Source organism: Myotis yumanensis, unplaced genomic scaffold (genome assembly GCF_028538775.1).
Source record: "Myotis yumanensis isolate MYYU_CA2020_CCGP unplaced genomic scaffold, mMyoYum1.0.hap1 SCAF_7, whole genome shotgun sequence".
NCBI lineage: Eukaryota > Metazoa > Chordata > Mammalia > Chiroptera > Vespertilionidae > Myotis > Myotis yumanensis.
In genome coordinates, this window is record NW_027223758.1 from 47,449,924 (window position 1) to 47,470,241 (window position 20,318).

At 35.5% G+C, this 20,318-nt stretch overlaps 1 protein-coding gene across 3 annotated transcripts in view; it reads right to left on the minus strand.

Moving 5' to 3' along the window:
• The window catches only part of CDH19 (cadherin 19), a 56,440-nt gene extending 47,892 nt beyond the window's left edge, over positions 1-8,548 (minus strand). For all 3 annotated transcript variants that reach the window (XM_070421538.1, XM_070421540.1, XM_070421541.1), the window contains exon 1: positions 8,443-8,548. The gene's annotated coding sequence lies outside the window, so the exon portion shown is untranslated. The remainder of the gene's footprint in view (positions 1-8,442) is intronic.
• Between the last annotated feature and the right edge of the window lie 11,770 nt (positions 8,549-20,318).

Genomic DNA, 20,318 nt, shown 5'->3' on the forward strand with positions numbered 1-20,318 from the left:
CATCTGTCACCTTTAAAAATTGAATACAGATCTATAAATTGCATTATACTGTTTGGACAAGTCTTGAAACTAGACATAAAAAATGTTTTCTATTACCATCTTTTAAGACACCTCCACCCCACTTATTCTAAAGACTCATGAGATTAATAAAAAATGGAAGAATAAGTCAGAATGATGGATTTGGTGGCTGTCGGGGGGAAGATATAAGTTGAAGCTGGGGAAATGTGGATGGTTTAAATATAGAAACCTAATCCTATTTGTGATCTCTTAAAAATCAAAGGAAACCTGGCAGCCTTATAGAGTGACACTCTCCCTCAAGACTTTTAAATGGCTTTCTCAGAACTGCTAATCGGAAATATGGAAAGATATACGAGTGATAGAGCCTGCATACATAAGTGAGAAGAAAGCAGCATTTCTGGGCTCAAAATTGTCATTGTCCATATACCAACTCTTTCTCCGCAGAGCTAGAATATAAGAGATTATTCTTTGTCCCATTTATGAACTCTCATTAAACATACTGTGCATATTTACTGTCACAAATAAAAGCTGTGTGCTACGGATAAAGGAACATAAAGTCAGAATGCCTATATAAGAATGTTTCTAGCCCTCTTTGACAGTACTGCCTTCTCCATTCACTATTCGTGTGGTGTCCTAAGATATGGACTAACAAGTGCCATTCTCCTGGGCTGGCCATCAGGAACTCTGTTTTTGAGCAGTGAGGAGGGCTGCAGTTTAATGAGCACCCCATTCGATGTGCTGAACATTGACAAGATGAGCCTGGGTGGGCAAAGTATTCTAGAATGAGAAGAGACAAATTCCAGTTGCTGATATGCACACTGCAAAATCTCATTTAAAAAAAAATCAGGTATCCCACCCCGACACACACTCACCCCTACCCTCCACAAGATACCACAACATGATTTATCCTTATTATTTCAAGGCTAAATCTTTATATGCCTCTGTCCTGATGATCTGTCTAAAACTCTTTTTGGACCATATACCTAATTATATGTTGCCAATCCAAGTAATCTGTATAGAATTTGTGTCTTTGCCATTGTGTAATCTGATATTGATTTAGCCATTGCATGTCCATAGGCTATTTCTTATACTTATTTTCCTGTGAGACTACTCTCGAACCCTTTTCAGAAATATCTTCTTCTCTTAATTTTCTTTTAAAAATAAGTAACATGTACAAATAAAGCAATTCTTTATTTCTAATGTCTAAAACATTAATGTGACTTTCATTACTAAAGAGGTAACTCATGTACATTTGTCTCTATTTTGATTGTCATTGTATAATTTAAAACCACTGGGAATTCCCTGAAAACTCCAAATCTATTCATTTGGAGAGAATACATAAAATTAGTCTCACAGTTGTTTTTATTTACTTGTTGAAAAAAGTGAATAAAAACAAATTTCAAAATTCATATTCACACAGCGTCATACAGCCATCGAATGTGGTGCTTTAGGTCATTTTATGACATGGGAATATGGGTGTAATACTTTTATAGATGGGAAAAATAAATAATTAAATGAATTTAAAATGATTTTATCCAGTTAAGGGAAAAAGGGAGGCAAATGCGGAGAGAGTGTAGAAGATTATGCCTTCAGATGCAGACAGTAATCACCTCTGAATTGAGGAATTATAAGTTGATTTGAATTTTCTCATGAGTATTTCTATGTTTCAATCATTATTCAGTTAATACATATATACATCATGTTATAATAAATTATAAAACTATTTTACATAAATACAGGTTAGTTAGCATGATAGCGAAGATCAAGAAATTATTCTTTACCGACTCTGCTGTTATTCTCCCAAATATGCGAGATGAAATGTTCTGAAGACAGTTGGTGAACTGAAGAGTCCACCTGTGCAGCAAGGATGCCTGAATGGCTAAGACAGTCTGCCACCCACCAGCTGAATGACTTCAGGACAATGGCCCAACCTCTGGGAGCATCAGTTGTCTCATGTGAAAAGGGAGGATAATAATCACCTTCCATAGGGTTGTTATCTTGATTAAATGAGTTTAGGCATCCCCTGTCTGACACATACTGTTATGTATTTTAAATTAACTATACAAACACCTACTTACAGGTGAATGGTAAGGATATGATCATTTCTTTACTTCAAAACTTTAAAATATTCAGCTGCTGTTATTTCCACAAACAATACACACAGATTCCAAACTTTACAGATGACTTTTGTAAAAATAGTGTAGGATACATTGTCCCTGATGTATGTGCTTTACATGTATTTTCAAATGATTTAAATGCCATTATATTTTTTCCCAAGAATGGCTAAATGACTATGACAAATAAAAATTGTCATGCTTGAAACAGTATATGATATTGTGTGGGCGTATATAGGCTGAAAATGATCCTGATGAGACACAAAACAATTATGTTTTCAAAGAAGACTAATTATGACTTAACGGATGAAAATATTATAATCTAGGCACTTATACCATTTGTAACTGGATATATTTAGAAATTGTCTTTTCTATGACCCCTTCTTGATTACATAAAGATAATTATTCCATCTGTGAAAACTTTACCAAAATATAATGTATTATGGAAGGCTTGTCGAAAGCTGAACTAAGCTCAGCTATACTAGCTTTTCATAGAGAAAAGCATGGCAATTAATATAATGTCTCCGTCTTTAGAAAACCATTGAGTAGGCCTGACCAAAAAAAAGGAAAGAAAGAAAAGAAAAAGAAATCTCTTAAAATAATGGTTTATAAAACTATCCTTAAAAATAAGAGAAAACTGCCTTGGCCAGTTTTGCTCAGTGGATAGAGTGTTGGCCCTCAGACTGAAGAGTCCTGGGTTCAATTCTGGTCAGGGCACATACTTGGGTTGCAAGCTCAATCCCCAGGGTGTGTGCAGGAGGCAACCCATTGCTTTGTCTCTCTCACATCAATGTTTCTCTTTCTCTGTCTCTCACTCTCCCTTTCACTCTCTCTAAAAATCAATGGAAAAAAATATCAAAATATCCTCAGGTGAGGATTAACAAAACAAAATAAATTTAAAAAAAGAAAGTTTTATCTTCATCAATTTAAAGAACTATGTCTAACATACAATGGAGTTGAGCCAGCAAACAGTGCAAAACACATATTAAAATGTACGTGGCAATATTATAGTAAAAGTAGTTAGAGATTTTTTTCTTTCTCTCTTTTAATTTGAGGGATTATTTATAGAAGGGAAAAAACTGAGTCCTTGAAATATCTATTAACAATCTCCATTTATCCCATATACACCTTTATAATACCTTATAGAAAAGTAGCGTGGAAGGTTGGTGGCCAGTTATAGACTAAATCTCAAAGTCTAATTTTTTTTAATGTTATAGACACTGCCTCAATACTCATTTTGAAGAAGGTACTCTGTATGGTGTGAATCTACTTAAAATCTTGTCTACATAAACACTGAAGCAAGGATATTTTAATGAATGTTAGGTATTTCGAATAAAATGTTAGGTGTTTAAAGCTGAAATATCTTGGAGAAATCTGTATTATCTATTGTCTCATTTCCCATCTAAATGTCTACCATTATATCTAATTTCTATTTATTTTTATTTTAATCATTAGTTGCAATACAATGTTAGTTTTCAATTAAATCATTTGAATCTTCTAATCCAAGCATGTCAAACTGGCGGCCCATAATAAATATTTTTGCAGCCCAGCCAATATATAGGTATGTAAGAAACATTTTAATAAAAATTCCCTAACTTAATTTTTACAATATTCTGTATTACATAATTATTAATAACAAACTACAATGTTCCCTAATGACTGATTACTATAATCATGCTGCATTCATTTTCCTTACTTGACTTATGCAAAGGCGCAGCATTTCTCTCCACATGCTCCAAGTCACTCACCAATCAGTGCAGGAGGATTCCTTTTTCTCCACATCCTCACCAGCACTTGTCATTTGTTGGTTTGTTGATGATAGCCATTCTGACAGGTGTGAGATGGTACCTCATTATTGTTTTGATTTGCATATCTCAGATGACTAGTGACTATGAGCATGTTTTCATATGTCTCTCGGCCTTCCTTATGTCCTCCTTTGAAAAGTATCTATTTAGGTCCATTGCCCATTTTTTGATTGGGTTGTTTATCTTCTTTTTGTTAAGTTGTATGAGTTCCCTATAAATATTGGAGATTAAACCTTTATTAGTGATAACATTGGCAAACATGTTCTCCCATGCAGTGGGCTTTGTTGTTGTTTAGTTGGTTTCTTTTGCTGTACAGAAGCTTTTTATTTTGATGTAGTCCCATTTGTTTATTTTCTCTTTAATTTCCATTGCCCTAGGAGCTGTATTGGTGAAGATATTGCTTTGGCATATGTCTGAGATTTTGCTGCCTGTGGATTCCTCTAGTATTTTTATGGTTTCCCATCTAATGTTTAAGTCCTTTAACCGTGTTGAGTTTATTTTTGTGTATGGTGTAAGTTGGTGGTCTAGTTTCATTTTTTTGCATGTGTCTATCCAATTTTTTCAACACCATTTATTGAAGAGACTGTCTTGACTCCATTGTATGTTCTTGCCAATAGTTAACTTACAGAAAGAAAGACCAAAAAAATAAAATCCCATTTACCATCGCACCAAAGAAATTAAGATACCTAGGAATAAACTTAATTAAGCAGGTAAAAGGCCTTTACTCAGAAAACTATAGGACACTGAAAAAAGAGATAGAAGAAGACATAAACAGATGGAAGAACATACCGCGTTCATGGATTGGTAGAATCAACATCATTAAAATGTCCATACTACCCAAAGCAATCTATAGATTCAATGCACTCCCCATTAAAATACCAGCAGCATATTTCACAAACCTAGAACAAACTCTCCTAAAATTCATCTGAAATAGATAAAAGACCCCGAATAGCTGCAGCAATCCTGAGAAAGAAGAACAAAGTAGGTGGGATCTCAATACCAGTTATCAAGCTGTATTACAAAGCCACTGTTCTCAAAACAGCCTGATACTGGCACAAGAACAGACATATAAATTAATGGAATAGAATAGAGAACCCAGAAATCAACCCAAACCACTATGCTCAATTAATATTTCACTAGAGATTTTAAAGAATAAAATAGATGGCAAATTTTTGGAAACAATTTTGCTAAAATTCAACTTTAAAGCAGGTAAATAGTGGAATTTTTCTGTACTACTATTGATGTGTAACTTGCTCATTTTCATAGGAATGACATTTCTAAGTTTTGTGCCTAGAAAAAATTACTTAGGTTATTTTAAACCATAACTGATGTGCCCAAATTATTTCCACTTTAATGTGCTATTTTGCAAATTTACAATGATCTTTTATCATGTACGTTCGTAGAATGAAGGCACAGAAAATGTGTATATACTAATCTTACATGTTGATAAGTCACTGTTCTATAATAACATATAACATTTTTATTTTATTAAGGCAACATTGGCTCAAAACTTGATATAATTTTCAGGTGTACATTAAAATTCACCACCTTATATACTATAAAGAGTGTAGCTTCCATCCATCACCACAAAGAGTCTAGTTTCCATCCATCACCACACAATTGACCCTCTTTACCTATTTTGTCCTCCCTCCACCCCTTAACCCCTTAGGGAACCACTCATCTGTTGCCTGCCTCTCTGTTGTTTTGTGTTTGCTTGTTTGCTTAGTGTTTTTGTTTGTTTGTTTGGTTTTGTGTGTGTGTGTGTGTGTGTTTGACTTGGCATGCCAAAGTAGGGTCTCTGAAAATTGTGTTTTGCTTTAATATTAAGACATTCTTTGATGATTATGAATGTCTTCTATCAAGTAGTTAATGCAACAAATTTCTGAAGCCAACATTTCTGCTTTACTAAAGCTAGAGCTGTTTTAAAAGTCAGATGAGAATTCTCCTACTGAATCATATCAGAATCTTTGAGGGCATGCATCATTTCAAAAGGAAATTAACTAGTTAAGTTGTGGAAAAGCAGGTTTTATAACATGTGCTGGATTCTCTCAAATGAGGGGTGATGTGAGTTGCTAACAAACTCTCTAATAGTGTGGATTTTTTTTAAGTGTCAAACATATTTCTGGTCACTTTGGTAAAAGTAACTCATTTCTCAAATATGTGAGCTGTAAGCAGCTTTGCCAGAGAGAAGGATTCATACAAGTTTATTAAATTCCATATTTGTTTATGTTCCATCCCCAATCCGATATGCTAAAGCAAAGATACAGGTATTTGAAGATCATGGGAAGTAAAGGAATTCATCATGACAACAAAATAGAAAAATTCCATTTCCTCATACTCATCAGCAGAGTTCTCAAACATGAGGTCAATGGCAATAAAACCCAGTCAACAAAGGTATGTGAAAAGGACACTATGTTCTATTAAACACAAAACACTAATTTACATCACATTACTGTCAATAATATGTTAAATACTACTGTGTAATATCTGAAATATAACATAATATTTAAGGGGTACATATTAAGAGAATGGGTGGCAAACAATTCAGTATCAATTTATGTTATAAAAAATTCCTAAAAGAATAATAACAATTCTTAAGAATGCATAGTAGGCATTTGTGCATACACTTTTAAAGCATCCTCAATTTATGATGATTTAATTGAATTTATAAAAAGTCTCCTGGAGATAAGTATTCTGGAAACATTCCAAAGGGAAAAACAAAACAACAAAAATATAAGCTGATACTATGTGCTTTAAGACTTCTACAAATTGTGTGTGTGTGAAGGAGGAAGGGAAATAGGAAAAGAGAGAGAAAGAGAGAGAGAGAGAGAGAATGAATATTTCATTAAGACACAAGTAAAGGACTTATTAAAACTGAGGCTGTAAAATGCCAATATAATTTATATAATCTGATACATTTCAGTCATTGTTAAGACTTGGGAAAGTAGAAAATACATATAATAAATAAGATGATTTCTAGATTTCATAAGCTAGTTGTTTTTAAAAATTGAATGATTCCAGACTTTTAATTTTGTTATGTTTATTCCTTTTAGGAAATAATTTTATTGGTTAAAAAATTTGGTAAGGAGAAATATTCAGATTATATTAAAATTTAAATATTTTTAAATGTTTTTACAATGAATTTTTAAGTTATGGTTGACATACAATATTACATTAGTAAGTGACTATGATTTTATTGACTATATTCCCTATATTTTATACCTCCTAGTAATTTGTTTTATAACTGGAAGTTTGTAATTCTTCACTCCCTCTAGCTTTTTCAAATAAAAAATTATAAGCATGCATATTTATATAATTGATATACTTAAACATCCAAAGTATTTAGAATTTTAATAGAGTATTATTTGAACATATTTTATTATGTTATTTGATACTGTAAATACACCCAAAATATCCATATTACTAAATTTGCAAACATTTTATATAATGTCTGCTATACAAATATAGCAAGTTAATTCATAGAGTTCAAGTTAAGTTTATATAATATAAAGAAAACATTTACCATTTTATTTAGATATTTTTTGTTATTTACCTCTTCCTGTGTTTGTTGTTGATTTTTTAAATATATGTTAGTTACAGATTTATTAAATCCCTTTGACAAAACTTCATTGAATATTTTATCAAAATTAGTAGCCTAATTGAAATTATTTTTAACAAATTAAAATTGAAACAATATCACATGTCAATATTAACCCTTTGCATTTTGTTAATTTATACTTTCATGTGATTTGTATTTGATAAATTATATTTTTATTATATATAATGAATATAATATATTGAAAATTAATATGTATGCATGTTTTAATATGTATGTGTTTATATTTATAATATACTCAGTTTACTTTTATTAGAATTAGTATTATAACATTCTTAGTTACTTAAGCTTTTGGTTTTCAGAATTGTCTAATGTCAATGGAAAGTTTGATAGAAAAAGAGGAAGAAAAGTAAATATCTGTATGTCAGATTTGATAATAGATTGTCCTTCAAAGAAACATTTAGATTTATTTTGATATGCAGAAAGCACCACACTGAATATCATTTACTAAAAATAAATAATTTATCATATTAAAATATTCACTCTGTAAATAAATATTTCCTTCATATCTTTAAGGTTGACAACTTTATTCTTCACAACATTTGATAGTACAGAGTAATGCATGATAAATTAAAAACCAAATTCTAGAGAAAGAAAAAGATGCAGTAGTGAGTGAAACCTACCTCCCAAGAAACAATGTTTCGAATGTTCTAGACATGAGCAACTTTTCATTTTCCTCAATCTAAATGGTAAAGATGGCAAATTGCTCTCACACATAGTTGTGTTATAAAAAGTTCAATATACATGTCACAAGTTTAAAATTTTAGAATTTTTTCTTTCCCTTGTGAAGTGCAAACTAACAAAGAGCTTTTCAAAGTACTTTTTGCCCCTATAGTCATTAAAAAAAAATTTATATAGTTCAATATATGCCTCATTAACACATTCTTACCTGTGTCTCTTCAAGTTCAAGGAATTCTGTGGAAATTAACATTCAAAATTCATGTTTACCACATGAGAAATATTAGAAGGGATTGTTCTTGCATTGCTTCTCTGGCTTCTCATCCAAACTGCATGAGCCACATTGCTCTGAGCTTGGGCTTTAAGTACTGTCATGTCACTGCTTAATACTGAACGCTATTTTGGTTTTAGTGTGTAAAACCACAGACACTGAGCCCTTTGTGTGAAATATCATAAGGTCTCTGTGCTGTCCACTCATAGTCTGGGATTCAAATGCAGACAGCTCCAGCAAGTAGTATGAGCTGATTATATATGTTTTTTTCCTTTTTTCTAACAACAAACAAACAAACAAAATAAAGTACTTATTGGTTTGAGGTGATAAAGGGGAGATGCAACTTATGTAAGAATTCCGCAAGTGGAAAGGTCATGCCTCTGCTTGGGGGTTAGCTGATGAAACAAATGACCAATTTAAAGTTAGCAGGAAAGTTACTAAAAAGAGAAGAGCTTTTCCATTGTGTCTGTGTCTTCTGGCTGCTTCTTAATTCAGTCTTTCTGCTCAGAAATCAGTAACACACAGAGAGAGAAGGCAGTGTCTAAACTGTAATCTTCCTCCTGTCCTGGGCTTATTTACTACCCAAATATACTGATTTCGTGAAATGTATAATTAGATTTTGTCATAAATATTATTTATTGTAAAATACATAATATTAAGTGTTATGCTGTTTTCTCAAGCTGTGTTTAGTTAAAAGTAATTTGTACCAGAACTTGAACTGTTTCCTAAGGTCAATGGGAGGTAACCACTGAAAATTCCCACATTGTAACCAATCACTGAGAACAAACAGTCCCCGGCCCCTCACTCTATCAGCGGCTTGATAACAATACATCCCCGAGCCACATGCATGTGTCAGTCTGAGCGCTCCCAGTTTACAAACTGTCTTTTTGATGTGTGCACAATAAACTTAGATTAATTCCTAAAAAGAACAATAATTTTCAATCCAATTCAGAGAGAGGTTAAAAATATTGTTACAGAATTTACCAGGCGATTGAAAAATACGCAGGAGTACTGGAGGCACAGGGAAAACACATTTATTTCCAGACGTTTCACATGTACCTGGTACAGTGACTCAGGGGAGACTGTTTCTCTCCAAGTCCTGAGCAAGCCAACATGGAGGAAGCTTTCCCTGTATACTCCTCGGTTTCTTTGTCCTCCAAATATGGGATGGAACTTCGGGACCTTTCGCGGGCTTTGCCAAAAGCCCCGTGTGTTGGGCTGGGGGCTGTAAGACCACATCTCAAGGCCTGGCCTGGCACCAGTGCTGATAACTCCGTCTGGGGGTTGTGTATTGTTCATGGTTTATGGCCTCTCTAAAGTGGGAGCAGTACTTAGCTAAACAGGTCTTGCAGGAACAGATAATTAAAGAAGTGGCAACTAGACTATAGGCTAATAAGAATGTGCATTAGGTTACTGGAACAGATTCAGATTGCTAGCCCCCCAAAAATGCCTCCTTTTCCCCACCAATATGAACAGTGTCTAAAACTATGAATGTCTCTATAACTTAACATTTTAAGGTTTGTATGTACAGTTATTGTAAGCAGTGGTTCTCAACCTTCTGGCCCTTTAAATACAGTTCCTCATGTTGTGACCCAACCATAAAATTATTTTCGTTGCTACTTCATAACTGTAATGTTGCTACTGTTATGAATCACAATATAAATATCTGACATGCAGGATGGTCTTAGGCGACCCCCGTGAAAGGGTCGTTCGACCGCCAAAGGGGTCGCGACCCACAGGTTGAGAACCGCTGTAAGGAGACAGCATCAACTGGAGTCCTACAATATTGGGACTATAAGCATGTGCATTGCTCTTTTATCATAAGAAGGGAAAGATAGTAGCAAAAGGGTTACAACTAATGCTGTGAGAATGAACTGCAATGCGGTCTGATTTATGCTTGTTTCATTTTTTTGAATTCACAAAAAAACACACAAATTTTATTAGTTACCGTTTGTTAAATAAATGTTCCATACCTCTGTGACATGTGGCAAACCAAACAGAAGTTAGCTTTTTTTTTTTAAATCGTGGTAGGAACACAACATAAGATCTATCCTCTTAACAAATTTTAAAGTGTACAACACAGTATTGTAAACTATAGGCACAACATTGTACAACCCATCTCTAGAACTTACTCATCTTGCCAAACATTATACCCATCAACCAACCTCCCATTCCCTCGCTGTCAGGCTCTGTCCACCAGTTTCTCCTCTCTGCTTCTGTGAATGTGACTAACTCAATTGTCTCATGTAAGTGGAATCATTCAATATTTGTCCTTCTGAGACTTGCTCATTTACTTAGCATAATTTCCTCAGGGCTGTATCCATGTTCCAGAATCCGCAAGATATGTGAGAAGCTCACATTTTACAGGGTGTGGCTTCTTGCTTAGATACTATTTCCAGCCCCACTTTGGATCGCAAAGACACTTTTGAACCTGAGAGGTCACATTCAACATCATGTCCCGAGAGCTTATTTTATGGCATTAGGGAGCAAGTGTGGGCCAGAGTGCTACACTGATTGTTACAACACCTTACAAAATCCACCAGAACTGTAGAAACTACAGTGAGACAGGATTATGTTTCAATGGACAGTCTGGAACTCTATGCTTTATGTAGGACACCATTAACAGCAATTTTTGATTTCTTTAAATAGAAGATGTTTTTATAAAACACCTGTGTAAAGAAACCAACTAGATTTGATTTTCAGATAGCCTCAAAGTACTTTAAAATTTAAATTACTCAGCAAGGATGTTGTCTGCCCTGGAGGACAAAAGGTGATTCACAGCAGACAGACTGGAACCCAGCAAGTCTTTACAACTATGTCACAACCAAGAATGGAGGCGACAGGACTGATGGGAATAGGAATCATACCAGCTGAAGTCTTTTCCAGCTATGGGAAGAGAAAGAAATTTTGGGAAGTGAATGGAACATGACTGTATATGAAAGGAGAGTTTCAGAATTAGTACACCAGTACTCAGAGGAGAGTCAAAGCCATTGCACTAAGGGTCTTTGGGGGTCTCCATACCATAGAATAAGCACGTGAGAGGTGGACGGTTCCTGAGATGCTGTTTCATAGCTACAGAGAAACATTTTGGTAAGCAATTCGCATTCTCATGCAACCTGGGGGAATTCTACCAACGTCATCTGCCAGCAGGGTGACCAAGAGAGCATGAAGTTTCAGAAGCCTTCAAGCAAGAATTGTATTGAGCAAACCTAAGGGTTTGAATTAAAATATAATAATTCATCAATGCTCTGAAGAGCCAGCATTTTTTATAAACCAGATATTTAAGAAATGTAAATCTATTGATTAACTGTAGACTGGACCATCTAATAAATTTCAGATATAATGTAGGCAGGAGACAAAAGCCAAACATCATTCAGATTCTTTGAAGATAAACGTTTTCCTTGAAAATAAACATTTAAGCAGAAAGCTTAGGTCTACCTGCTTCACAGCCTTGACTATCCAGGTACCTTCCATTAAATATTCAGGTTTCATCCAATCATTGTGTGCAGGATGATAGAATCTAAGGTCTACATCATCACCAGTCTTGGGCATAGTATTTCTCAAATTAAAATTATACTCAGACATGTTTTTTTTAAAAAAAATTATGATATATTGCCCTAGCTGGTTTGACTCAGTGAATAGAGCATCAGCCTGCAGACCAAAGGGTACTGGGTTTGATTTTGGTCAAGGGCACATACCTTGGTTGCAGGCTCCTCCTGCCCCCAGACCCATGCAGGAGGCAACCAATTGATGTGTTTCTCTCGCATCGATGTTTCTCTCTGTGTTCCTTCTCTCTTCTACTATCCCTAAAAATCAATGGAAAAATATCCTTGGTTGAGTATTTAAAAAAAAATGCGCTATATTAAGATAGAATAATTTGTCCTATATTAAGATAGAATAATTTGCCCTGATTGTGTTCTCAGTGGTTAGAGCATTGTCCCTCCCCACCCCCGCCTATCCCCCCTCCCCCCAAAACACACACACCCTCCAAAGGGTCTTGGATTTGATTCCCAATCAAGGACATGTACCTGGGTTGCAGATTTGATCCCAGACCCAGTCAGGGTGCATGCTGAAGACAACTAATCAATGTGTCTTTCTCACATTGGTCTCTCTCTCTCTCTCTCCACCGCCCCTTTCACTCTCTCTAAAATAAATCAATTGAGTATAAACAAAATTATTTAAGAAAATAGGATAATTTGAAAATGTATTTGCTGTATGGTATCACTGTATTCATTAGGATTTTTGAAGCTGCCATATAAAAACTAATACAAAACAAAGTCCCCAAACAGCTTAAAGAATGAAGAAATTTGACACATGCATAGAAAGATAGACTTAGGATTAGTTGATTCAGTGCCTTCACAATGTAATTAGTTATCCAGGCCCACTTGATCTCCTCTTGTGCTCAAGAGTAAGTAATTTTTTCCAAAGTGCCCCCAAAGCACTCTATGTTTGTGTTATTGACTAAATTAATCATTTGTTCATATGTGAGCAAATTATGCCGAAGAGAAAAGCTTAGAGAACCACCAAGCCATTCCTGCACCAGGAAGTAAGAACTACCTGTTGGAGAAACTTGACTCTAGTTATAAACCAACAGCATTCACTGTAAGTATTATGGGTGGGGAGAGGTCGACATCTCCACCTGTTGCTTCTGGGGTGGGCTTCTTGTCATATCCTGAGAAAAGGAATTTTCTGAGACTCACATGGGAGGATGAAGTAGTGCAGAAGGCTTTATATCTGTGGAATGACACCTCCTGAGTTTCTAAGGGCCCCTCTCTCACCGACCAACCATGGAAGAAGTGTCGCTGTGACTTCGTTAGGGCTAAAAGAAAGGCCAGTGTCCAGAGTTCCCGTTCCACGTTAAGGCATAGTCAAATCCAGCATCAGGCTAGCTAAGTCTGTGTTTCCAACTACAGTCCATCAGTCCGTTGACGACATTGCTATGTGACTATGGAGGGAACACAGGCAGGAGCAAAGCCAATTCCATTTGTTTACCAAAGAGCTGAGAGAGCCATGAGTCAAGAGCCAAGAGAGTGAACTTTTTTGTTTAAGGGGTTTTGCACCCCCAAATTTTCCCAGGCTTGCACTGGCTTCACCTCTTCTAGCCAATGATTTCTGTTCCCAGGGTTGACAGACAGACATATTTCCTAGTCAGCTCAACTCACTGCGCATGCATTATCTCCTTTTTGTTGGACCCCTTCCCCCGGTGACCTGCAGGGAATGGGCTGGTGGTTCTCTGGGGAGTGTGAAATTGTAGCTCCCTGGTGAAGCTGCCCAAATGACATGCCTATAATGTCTGGCTTCCCTTTTGCTCCTTTCCTATTATTATAAATAGCTAATTACAATGGCACCATAGGCATGTGTAAAATCACTTTTTAAAAAAACTGAAAACAAAAAATAATTTCCTCCATGGATAATCATTAGATGTCATTTTTTCTACTAGTCCAATTAGCTGCATTTTATTTATTAAGAGTGAACATGCATCACAGTGATAAATAGGAGAACACAAAATGCACTGAGCACAAAAACAATAAACAAAACACTAGCTAATCAATATACTTCAAACAATGGCAAGTCTTTTTTTTTTTTTTTTTGTCAGACTCAGTAAAACTTGGCTCCTAGTAAAAAACAAAACAAAACATTCAATTGAATATGGCAACTTGTGCATGGCCTTAGAAGATTTATCTTTTAAATTCTAGTTGTAGCAGCGTTGGCTTGATATAATTAAAATGTGTCTGTTCTTAAAAATCCACATTTCCTTCTCTTAGTTTCCTTTTACTTTGTTACAGTAAGCAGACCTTCTCTGGAGTTCTGCATCCAAGGAAAACTTGTGTTTGATTAAACTATAACATAACCTCCATGATAAAGGAAACTGGCAATAAATAAGTACATGAGTTACCAAAATGTCCATTCTATAAAAGGACAGCAATTGGCAATAAAAAGACAAACAATTTAAAATACTAAAATTCAGAAATACAACCTCAGAAATGCAGAATTAGTACCCTTGACCCCTGACTCTCCATCTCTCTATCATCTATCATCTTTACTTTTGCAAGACATTGTGTCAGAGGTTAGAGTTATACAAAGACACTTTGACTCTGACCAACCTTTCCTTGAAAATGAAAAAAAAAAATTAAGTATCATAAGGAGTAAAAACAAAATGGATATTCAATAGAATCATTTGGGGAAAGAGGAATGTCAACCTCCACTGAACATATGATGAAATGTGAAATGTGTGTTATTGATTCAAGAGCTGATCATGGGAGAACTGTAGATCAGAACAGCTTGATTTCAAACTGTTGTATTGTATAGCTAAATGTCCTGCATATTGCTTAAGTTGCCTGAAATGTGATGGTTCCTCTAGAACTTTTCTGCATTTTATAAAAATGTTGTATATACCTGTAAAAAAAGAAAAATTCTGCTTAAATGATATATTTTTAAATTAATGAAAAACTGGTCATTGAAAATTAGTAATGTTTTAATATGAATTAAATGGCAATCTTTCTTTCATGACTTGCTAACTAAGAAGCCCACATGCTAAATCCACCTGGCTTTCTATTTACGTAAGTAACACTCTATTGGAACTCAGCCATTCCATTTGTTTTAGCATAACCCAAATTGTCTGGTGACTTTCATACCATAATGGCAGCCTTGAGTTTTTGCAACAGAGACTCAACCTAAAAAGCTAAACTACTTTCTCTTTAGCCATTTACAGAAAAAGTTTACCAATTCCTACTTTGTATTTATGTGATATAGTGACATTTAGTTAATATTTATAGCATAATTTACTTACAGACACATCAGGAAAAGTCCAATTGAGAAGGAGACAGTAGGTAAAAACATTAATGAGACGAGAGAGTGTGCTATGAAGTTATCTTGCCGAAGAACAGCTTAGATCATATGAAAACTGTTAGCCTTAAATGTTCAAGAAACATCAAGGAGCCGTAACTGGTTTGGCTCAGTGGATAGAGCGTCGGCCTGCGAACTGAAGGGTCCCAGGTTTGATTCCGGTCAAGGGCATGTACCTTGGTTGCGGGCACATCCTCAGTAGGGGGTGTGCAGGAGGCAGCTGATCGATGTTTCTCTCTCATCGATGTTTCTAACTCTCTATCTCTCTCCCTTCCTCTGTGTAAAAAATCAATAAAATATATTAAAAAGAAAGAAACATCAAGGAGTCCATTCTGACTGGAGTGTAGAGAAGCAGAAAGTAGGAGATGGAGAGGTGTGTTTGTGAGGATGTGATCACTTGTTACACAAACTGGGGGAGGAGGGGTAGACTTTATAAGGCCTTGCTGTCAAATTTTGGTTGTTTGGCTTTTACAAGTAGTGAGATGGAAAGCTATTGGAAACTTTTGAAACAAAGAGAATGTGACCTAACTTATATTTAAAAAGCCCAATGTAGTCTGTGTCATGAGATTAGAATGGCACTGGCCATGTTGGAAAAGGGGGTAAAATATGTTAGAACTATTGTATATTCAGTATCCAGCTTCTTGGTTTCAGCAAACTTATGAAGCAAGTATCATTGTAGTTATGCTCAAGCAGAGTTTCATGGAAATAAAAGAAGACCTTTGGCAGGGTTATAACAGATCCAGTGGTTGCCATGGTGAGAGTTCATAGTTGTCTCTTTAGGTTTCCAGAAGTTATTTGGCTACTCTCTCTCTTCATCTAGTCCTGTCCCACTTAATACCAAAGGTGGGTCATTACCTTCTGTCTGAGAATGGCTTTTCTTTCCCTCAGAGTTGTTGCTTATGTATGATTTATCCTTTTTTATGGCTGAATGTTACACCTGTAAGTTCTTAGTCTCAGATTATAAACTTCTACTAATAAATGATTATTCTCTTCCTAGTACAGATCTATCTCAACTAACAAGAAAAAAACCAAATAAACAACCTAACATTATATTTTAAAGAACTAAAAAGAGACAAAAGCAGCCCAAAATTAGCAGAATGAAGGAAATGATAAAAATTAGAGCAGAAGTAAATGAAATAGAGAACAAAAAAAGTATACAAAAATTAATGCAACAAAGAGGTGGTTCATTGAAAATATTAATAACATTGAAAAACGTATGGCTTGACTCACTAAAAAAAAAGATGAGACTCAAACAAAATGAGATATGAATGGGGAGAAGTTACCACAGACACCATATGAATACAAAAGATCATACAAGAATACTATAAAGCCTATATGCCACTAAATTCAATAACCTGGCCCTTGCCAGCATTGCTCAATGGTTAGAGCATTGGCCCCTGCACAGAAGGGTCTTGGGTTCAATTCCCAGGCAAGGGTGCATACCTGGGTTTCAGGTTTGATTCTATATGGAATCTAAAGAACAAAATAAACTGATGAACAAAAAAAAATCAATAACCTAGAGGAAATGGATAAGTTATTGGAAATATATAACCTTCCTTGAATGAATCCCAATGAACTGGAAAATTGGAGTAGACCAAATCAACAGTGAAGAAATTTAAACAACCATAAAAAAAATCCTCAAAAAGTAAAAGTCCCTGACCAGATAGCTTCACTAGTGAATTCTACCAATTGTTCAAAGAAGATTTAATACCTACCCTCAAACTCTTCTCCAAAATTGAAGAGGCAATATTTTTTTGTTAAAACTTTCAAGGGGTAAAAGTATTCCATGTATATTGCAATGGTCCTCTAGTTACTTATCTTTTGGATTCATAACTCTAGTCCAATTTTCTATGGTAATTCTCCAGGGCATCCCTCCAGCAGAAAAACAAAACAAAACAAAACAAAACAAAAAACAAAAAAAGAGAGAGACAGAGAGGCTGCATGGCCCTTCTAAGTGATACCTAGTTTTCAGACTTTGTGATATATGTTGGATGCTATTATTTTCCTCAGGCTTGAGGAAAGTAAAACTCAGAAAATGTCATGCAGTTAGGATGTTTTGCAGCCAGATTTCAAGTTCCTGTCAATCTGATGCCAAAAATCATACAGTTTCCACTCTATCATGCTGTCATATATTTAGGAGTGCCAGTGAATGTACAACATTCATTTATTCAAAGAATGTGATTGTTACTCTGTGTGATGCCCTGTGCCAGAAGTAGATAAAAACAAACAAATCAAAAAGTCCCACTATAGTCTTTCTCTACAAGATTCAAGGCATCTCTTAGTTAAAGGGCCCCGCAGATTTTAAACTCTGGTAAATGCTATGATATATTTATCACAGAATACTATAGGAACGCAGGAGGATGAGGCTTAATCTACCCATGGTTTGCCAGTGGAAGTGTGGAGGCAGTTGGGAAAGTTCCCAAAAGAGATGGTGCTCATATTGAGTTCCATAAGCAAGCAGGTCTACTTACATCAAAAAAGGTAAGCCTAGTGTAATACCATTAAGAATGGCATCTTCATGGAATGCTTAAAAAGCAGCATACTTGGATTTTAAGGTAGATGTTGAGAAATGTTAGAAGTTAAACATGAAAATATAAGCAGAACAAGAACATGGAGGTATAAGATTTAGTTGTGAACACATTAATATCTTCTGGGAAAGGACAACTTGACTAAACTGAATTTTAAGAAAGTAATTTTGGCAACAGTAAGGAGTGGTGTCTAACAGCAAAGGCAGAATATCCGGTCATGAGCCTATTTTAGTAATTCTCACACAAATCGATAAAACGTAAAGGCATGGGCTAAACAATGTTAAAGGAGATGAAAATTACTTGTAAAGATATTGGTTAGGTAGGCCCTACAAGATTTGCTAATTGTAAGTAAATATAAGGGAGAAATGGAATGTTTCTTCCGTAGGTTCCTATATTGGTCAATTGTGAGAAAAATGGGGAAAAGGTGTAAAGTAAAACAGTTGGGGGTAATCTGTTTTGGGTATGAAGAGAGAAGAAAAAAATGGAAGCGACAAGAGATGGGGAGAAAAGGGAATGGTATTTTAAGGACATGTTTCCCTTGAGTTTATAATCTATATGCGCAGGTGGGGGATGGGAACTGTGTGACACTGTCATAGTTGTGATAGCTCTTCAACCCATAACATCACATTTTCCTCCCTCAGAAGGACATAGAGAGAAACTCTATGTTAACCTCAAGTTATATTTTTAAGTTCTTGCGTTATTCACACATAATACGGTTTGGCATCATGAGATCAAAAGAAACCAAAAAAGCATAAATTATCCTATATAATAAAAGCCTACTATACTAAGTGTTCAATTGTCCAGTCGTCGGATTTCAGTACCAGTTAATCAATAAGTAAGCAAAGGTAAAATCCAAATACATTGATATTACAAGTTCTGTTTTATACTCACAGCATGTCTTTTCTCCTCATATTAAAGCCATGGATGTCTCCCACTGTAGAGAGAACACATATGTATGGATCAGAAACATATTTTGCACCAGTTGGCAACATTCATGTTTAGAAATTGCCTTGCAAATAGATAGTCACCTCTTCCATGATTAGTGACTTATCAAAGAATTTACTAACAAATACTTTCTTTTCTCTGAGGATAGTGTGTCATTTCTATGTATACATGTTACTCTTAGTGGCAACTCCACCTAAACAAACCATGTGAGTCATCTTGGAAGGGGCCCCTTCCCTAATCAAGCCTTCAGATGACACCACAGCTCAATCACAACCTTGTTAAAGATCCTAAAGCGGGGTGCCCAGCCAAATCATATTTCATTCTGACCTATAGAAATGTGAGATTATAGATGCAGGTTATTTCAAACCACCTGTTTTTGGTGTAATGTTTTCTGAAATAAAGGTAAGTAACAGTTCAGGAACCCTGTGTCTACTGCTTTACCAAATGACCACATGAAACATTAAATTTAATACACAAAATGAGCTGTACTTATGCTACTTAGAGATGTATCATCTACAGTTACTAAAGCATATAAGATAAACATAGGAATTAAGTCATTTCAATATACCCTTATTCTATTGATTAGTCAAAACTTTAGTGAACCTTATAGATGTCAGTGGCCTTATAGCTTATTTTTATTTTTAATTCAGATTATGAGTACATTTTTTAATGTAAATTCCCTTCCAGGGGTACTCTGTCTTTTGAATTGTTATAGTGCCATGGTTAGGGGGAGTCAGTGAGAACTGAAGGAGTCCCTGTGAAAGGCCATCCATTAAAAGCAGCCAAAAGTGTTTTACAGGCATGATTGTGCTTTAAAAGCAGTTCGTAATGTCAGATTTTTGGAGTGCTTCTTAAAATAATGTTAAGGGAAAAAAAAAATACATAGAATGGGATCTGAGTTTCGGTTCTAAAGGAAAATGTTGTAAAGTGCAGCAAAGATTATTTTATTTTAAAATTTTGAGTTTAGTTCTAAAATTTAAAATCAGAACTTTCACATGATAATCCTATATAATAAGAGAGAAATATGTTAATCAGCCATTACGCCCTGAGGCATAACGACCAAGCATGTCACACCAGATCACGGATCAGCAGGAGGGTGAGCCAGGGAGGTACAAGTGAGCTGTGGAGAGCTATAGGAGGGGGCAGGGCAGCAAGCTATAGGGGAGAGAGCTACAGGAGGGTGGCAATGACCTACTGGCTACAAGTGGGAGGCAGAGAGCTACAGGATGGGGCAGGGCAGCAAGCAAGTGGGAGGCGGAGAGCTAAAGGAGGGGGCAGGGCAGCAAGCTATGGGGGGGTGGGGGGGAGCTACAGGAGGGCAGCAGTGACCTACTGGCACACAGATTCGTGCACAGGGCTACTAGTGTGTAATATAAACTTTCAAAGGCAACTATCCAAGGTAACTTACCAAAGGACCTTCCTATCCTTGGGGCACCGATAAATGATTGACAAAATAGTGCCTCTTGTGACAAACACTTCACGGAAATCATTTTTGGT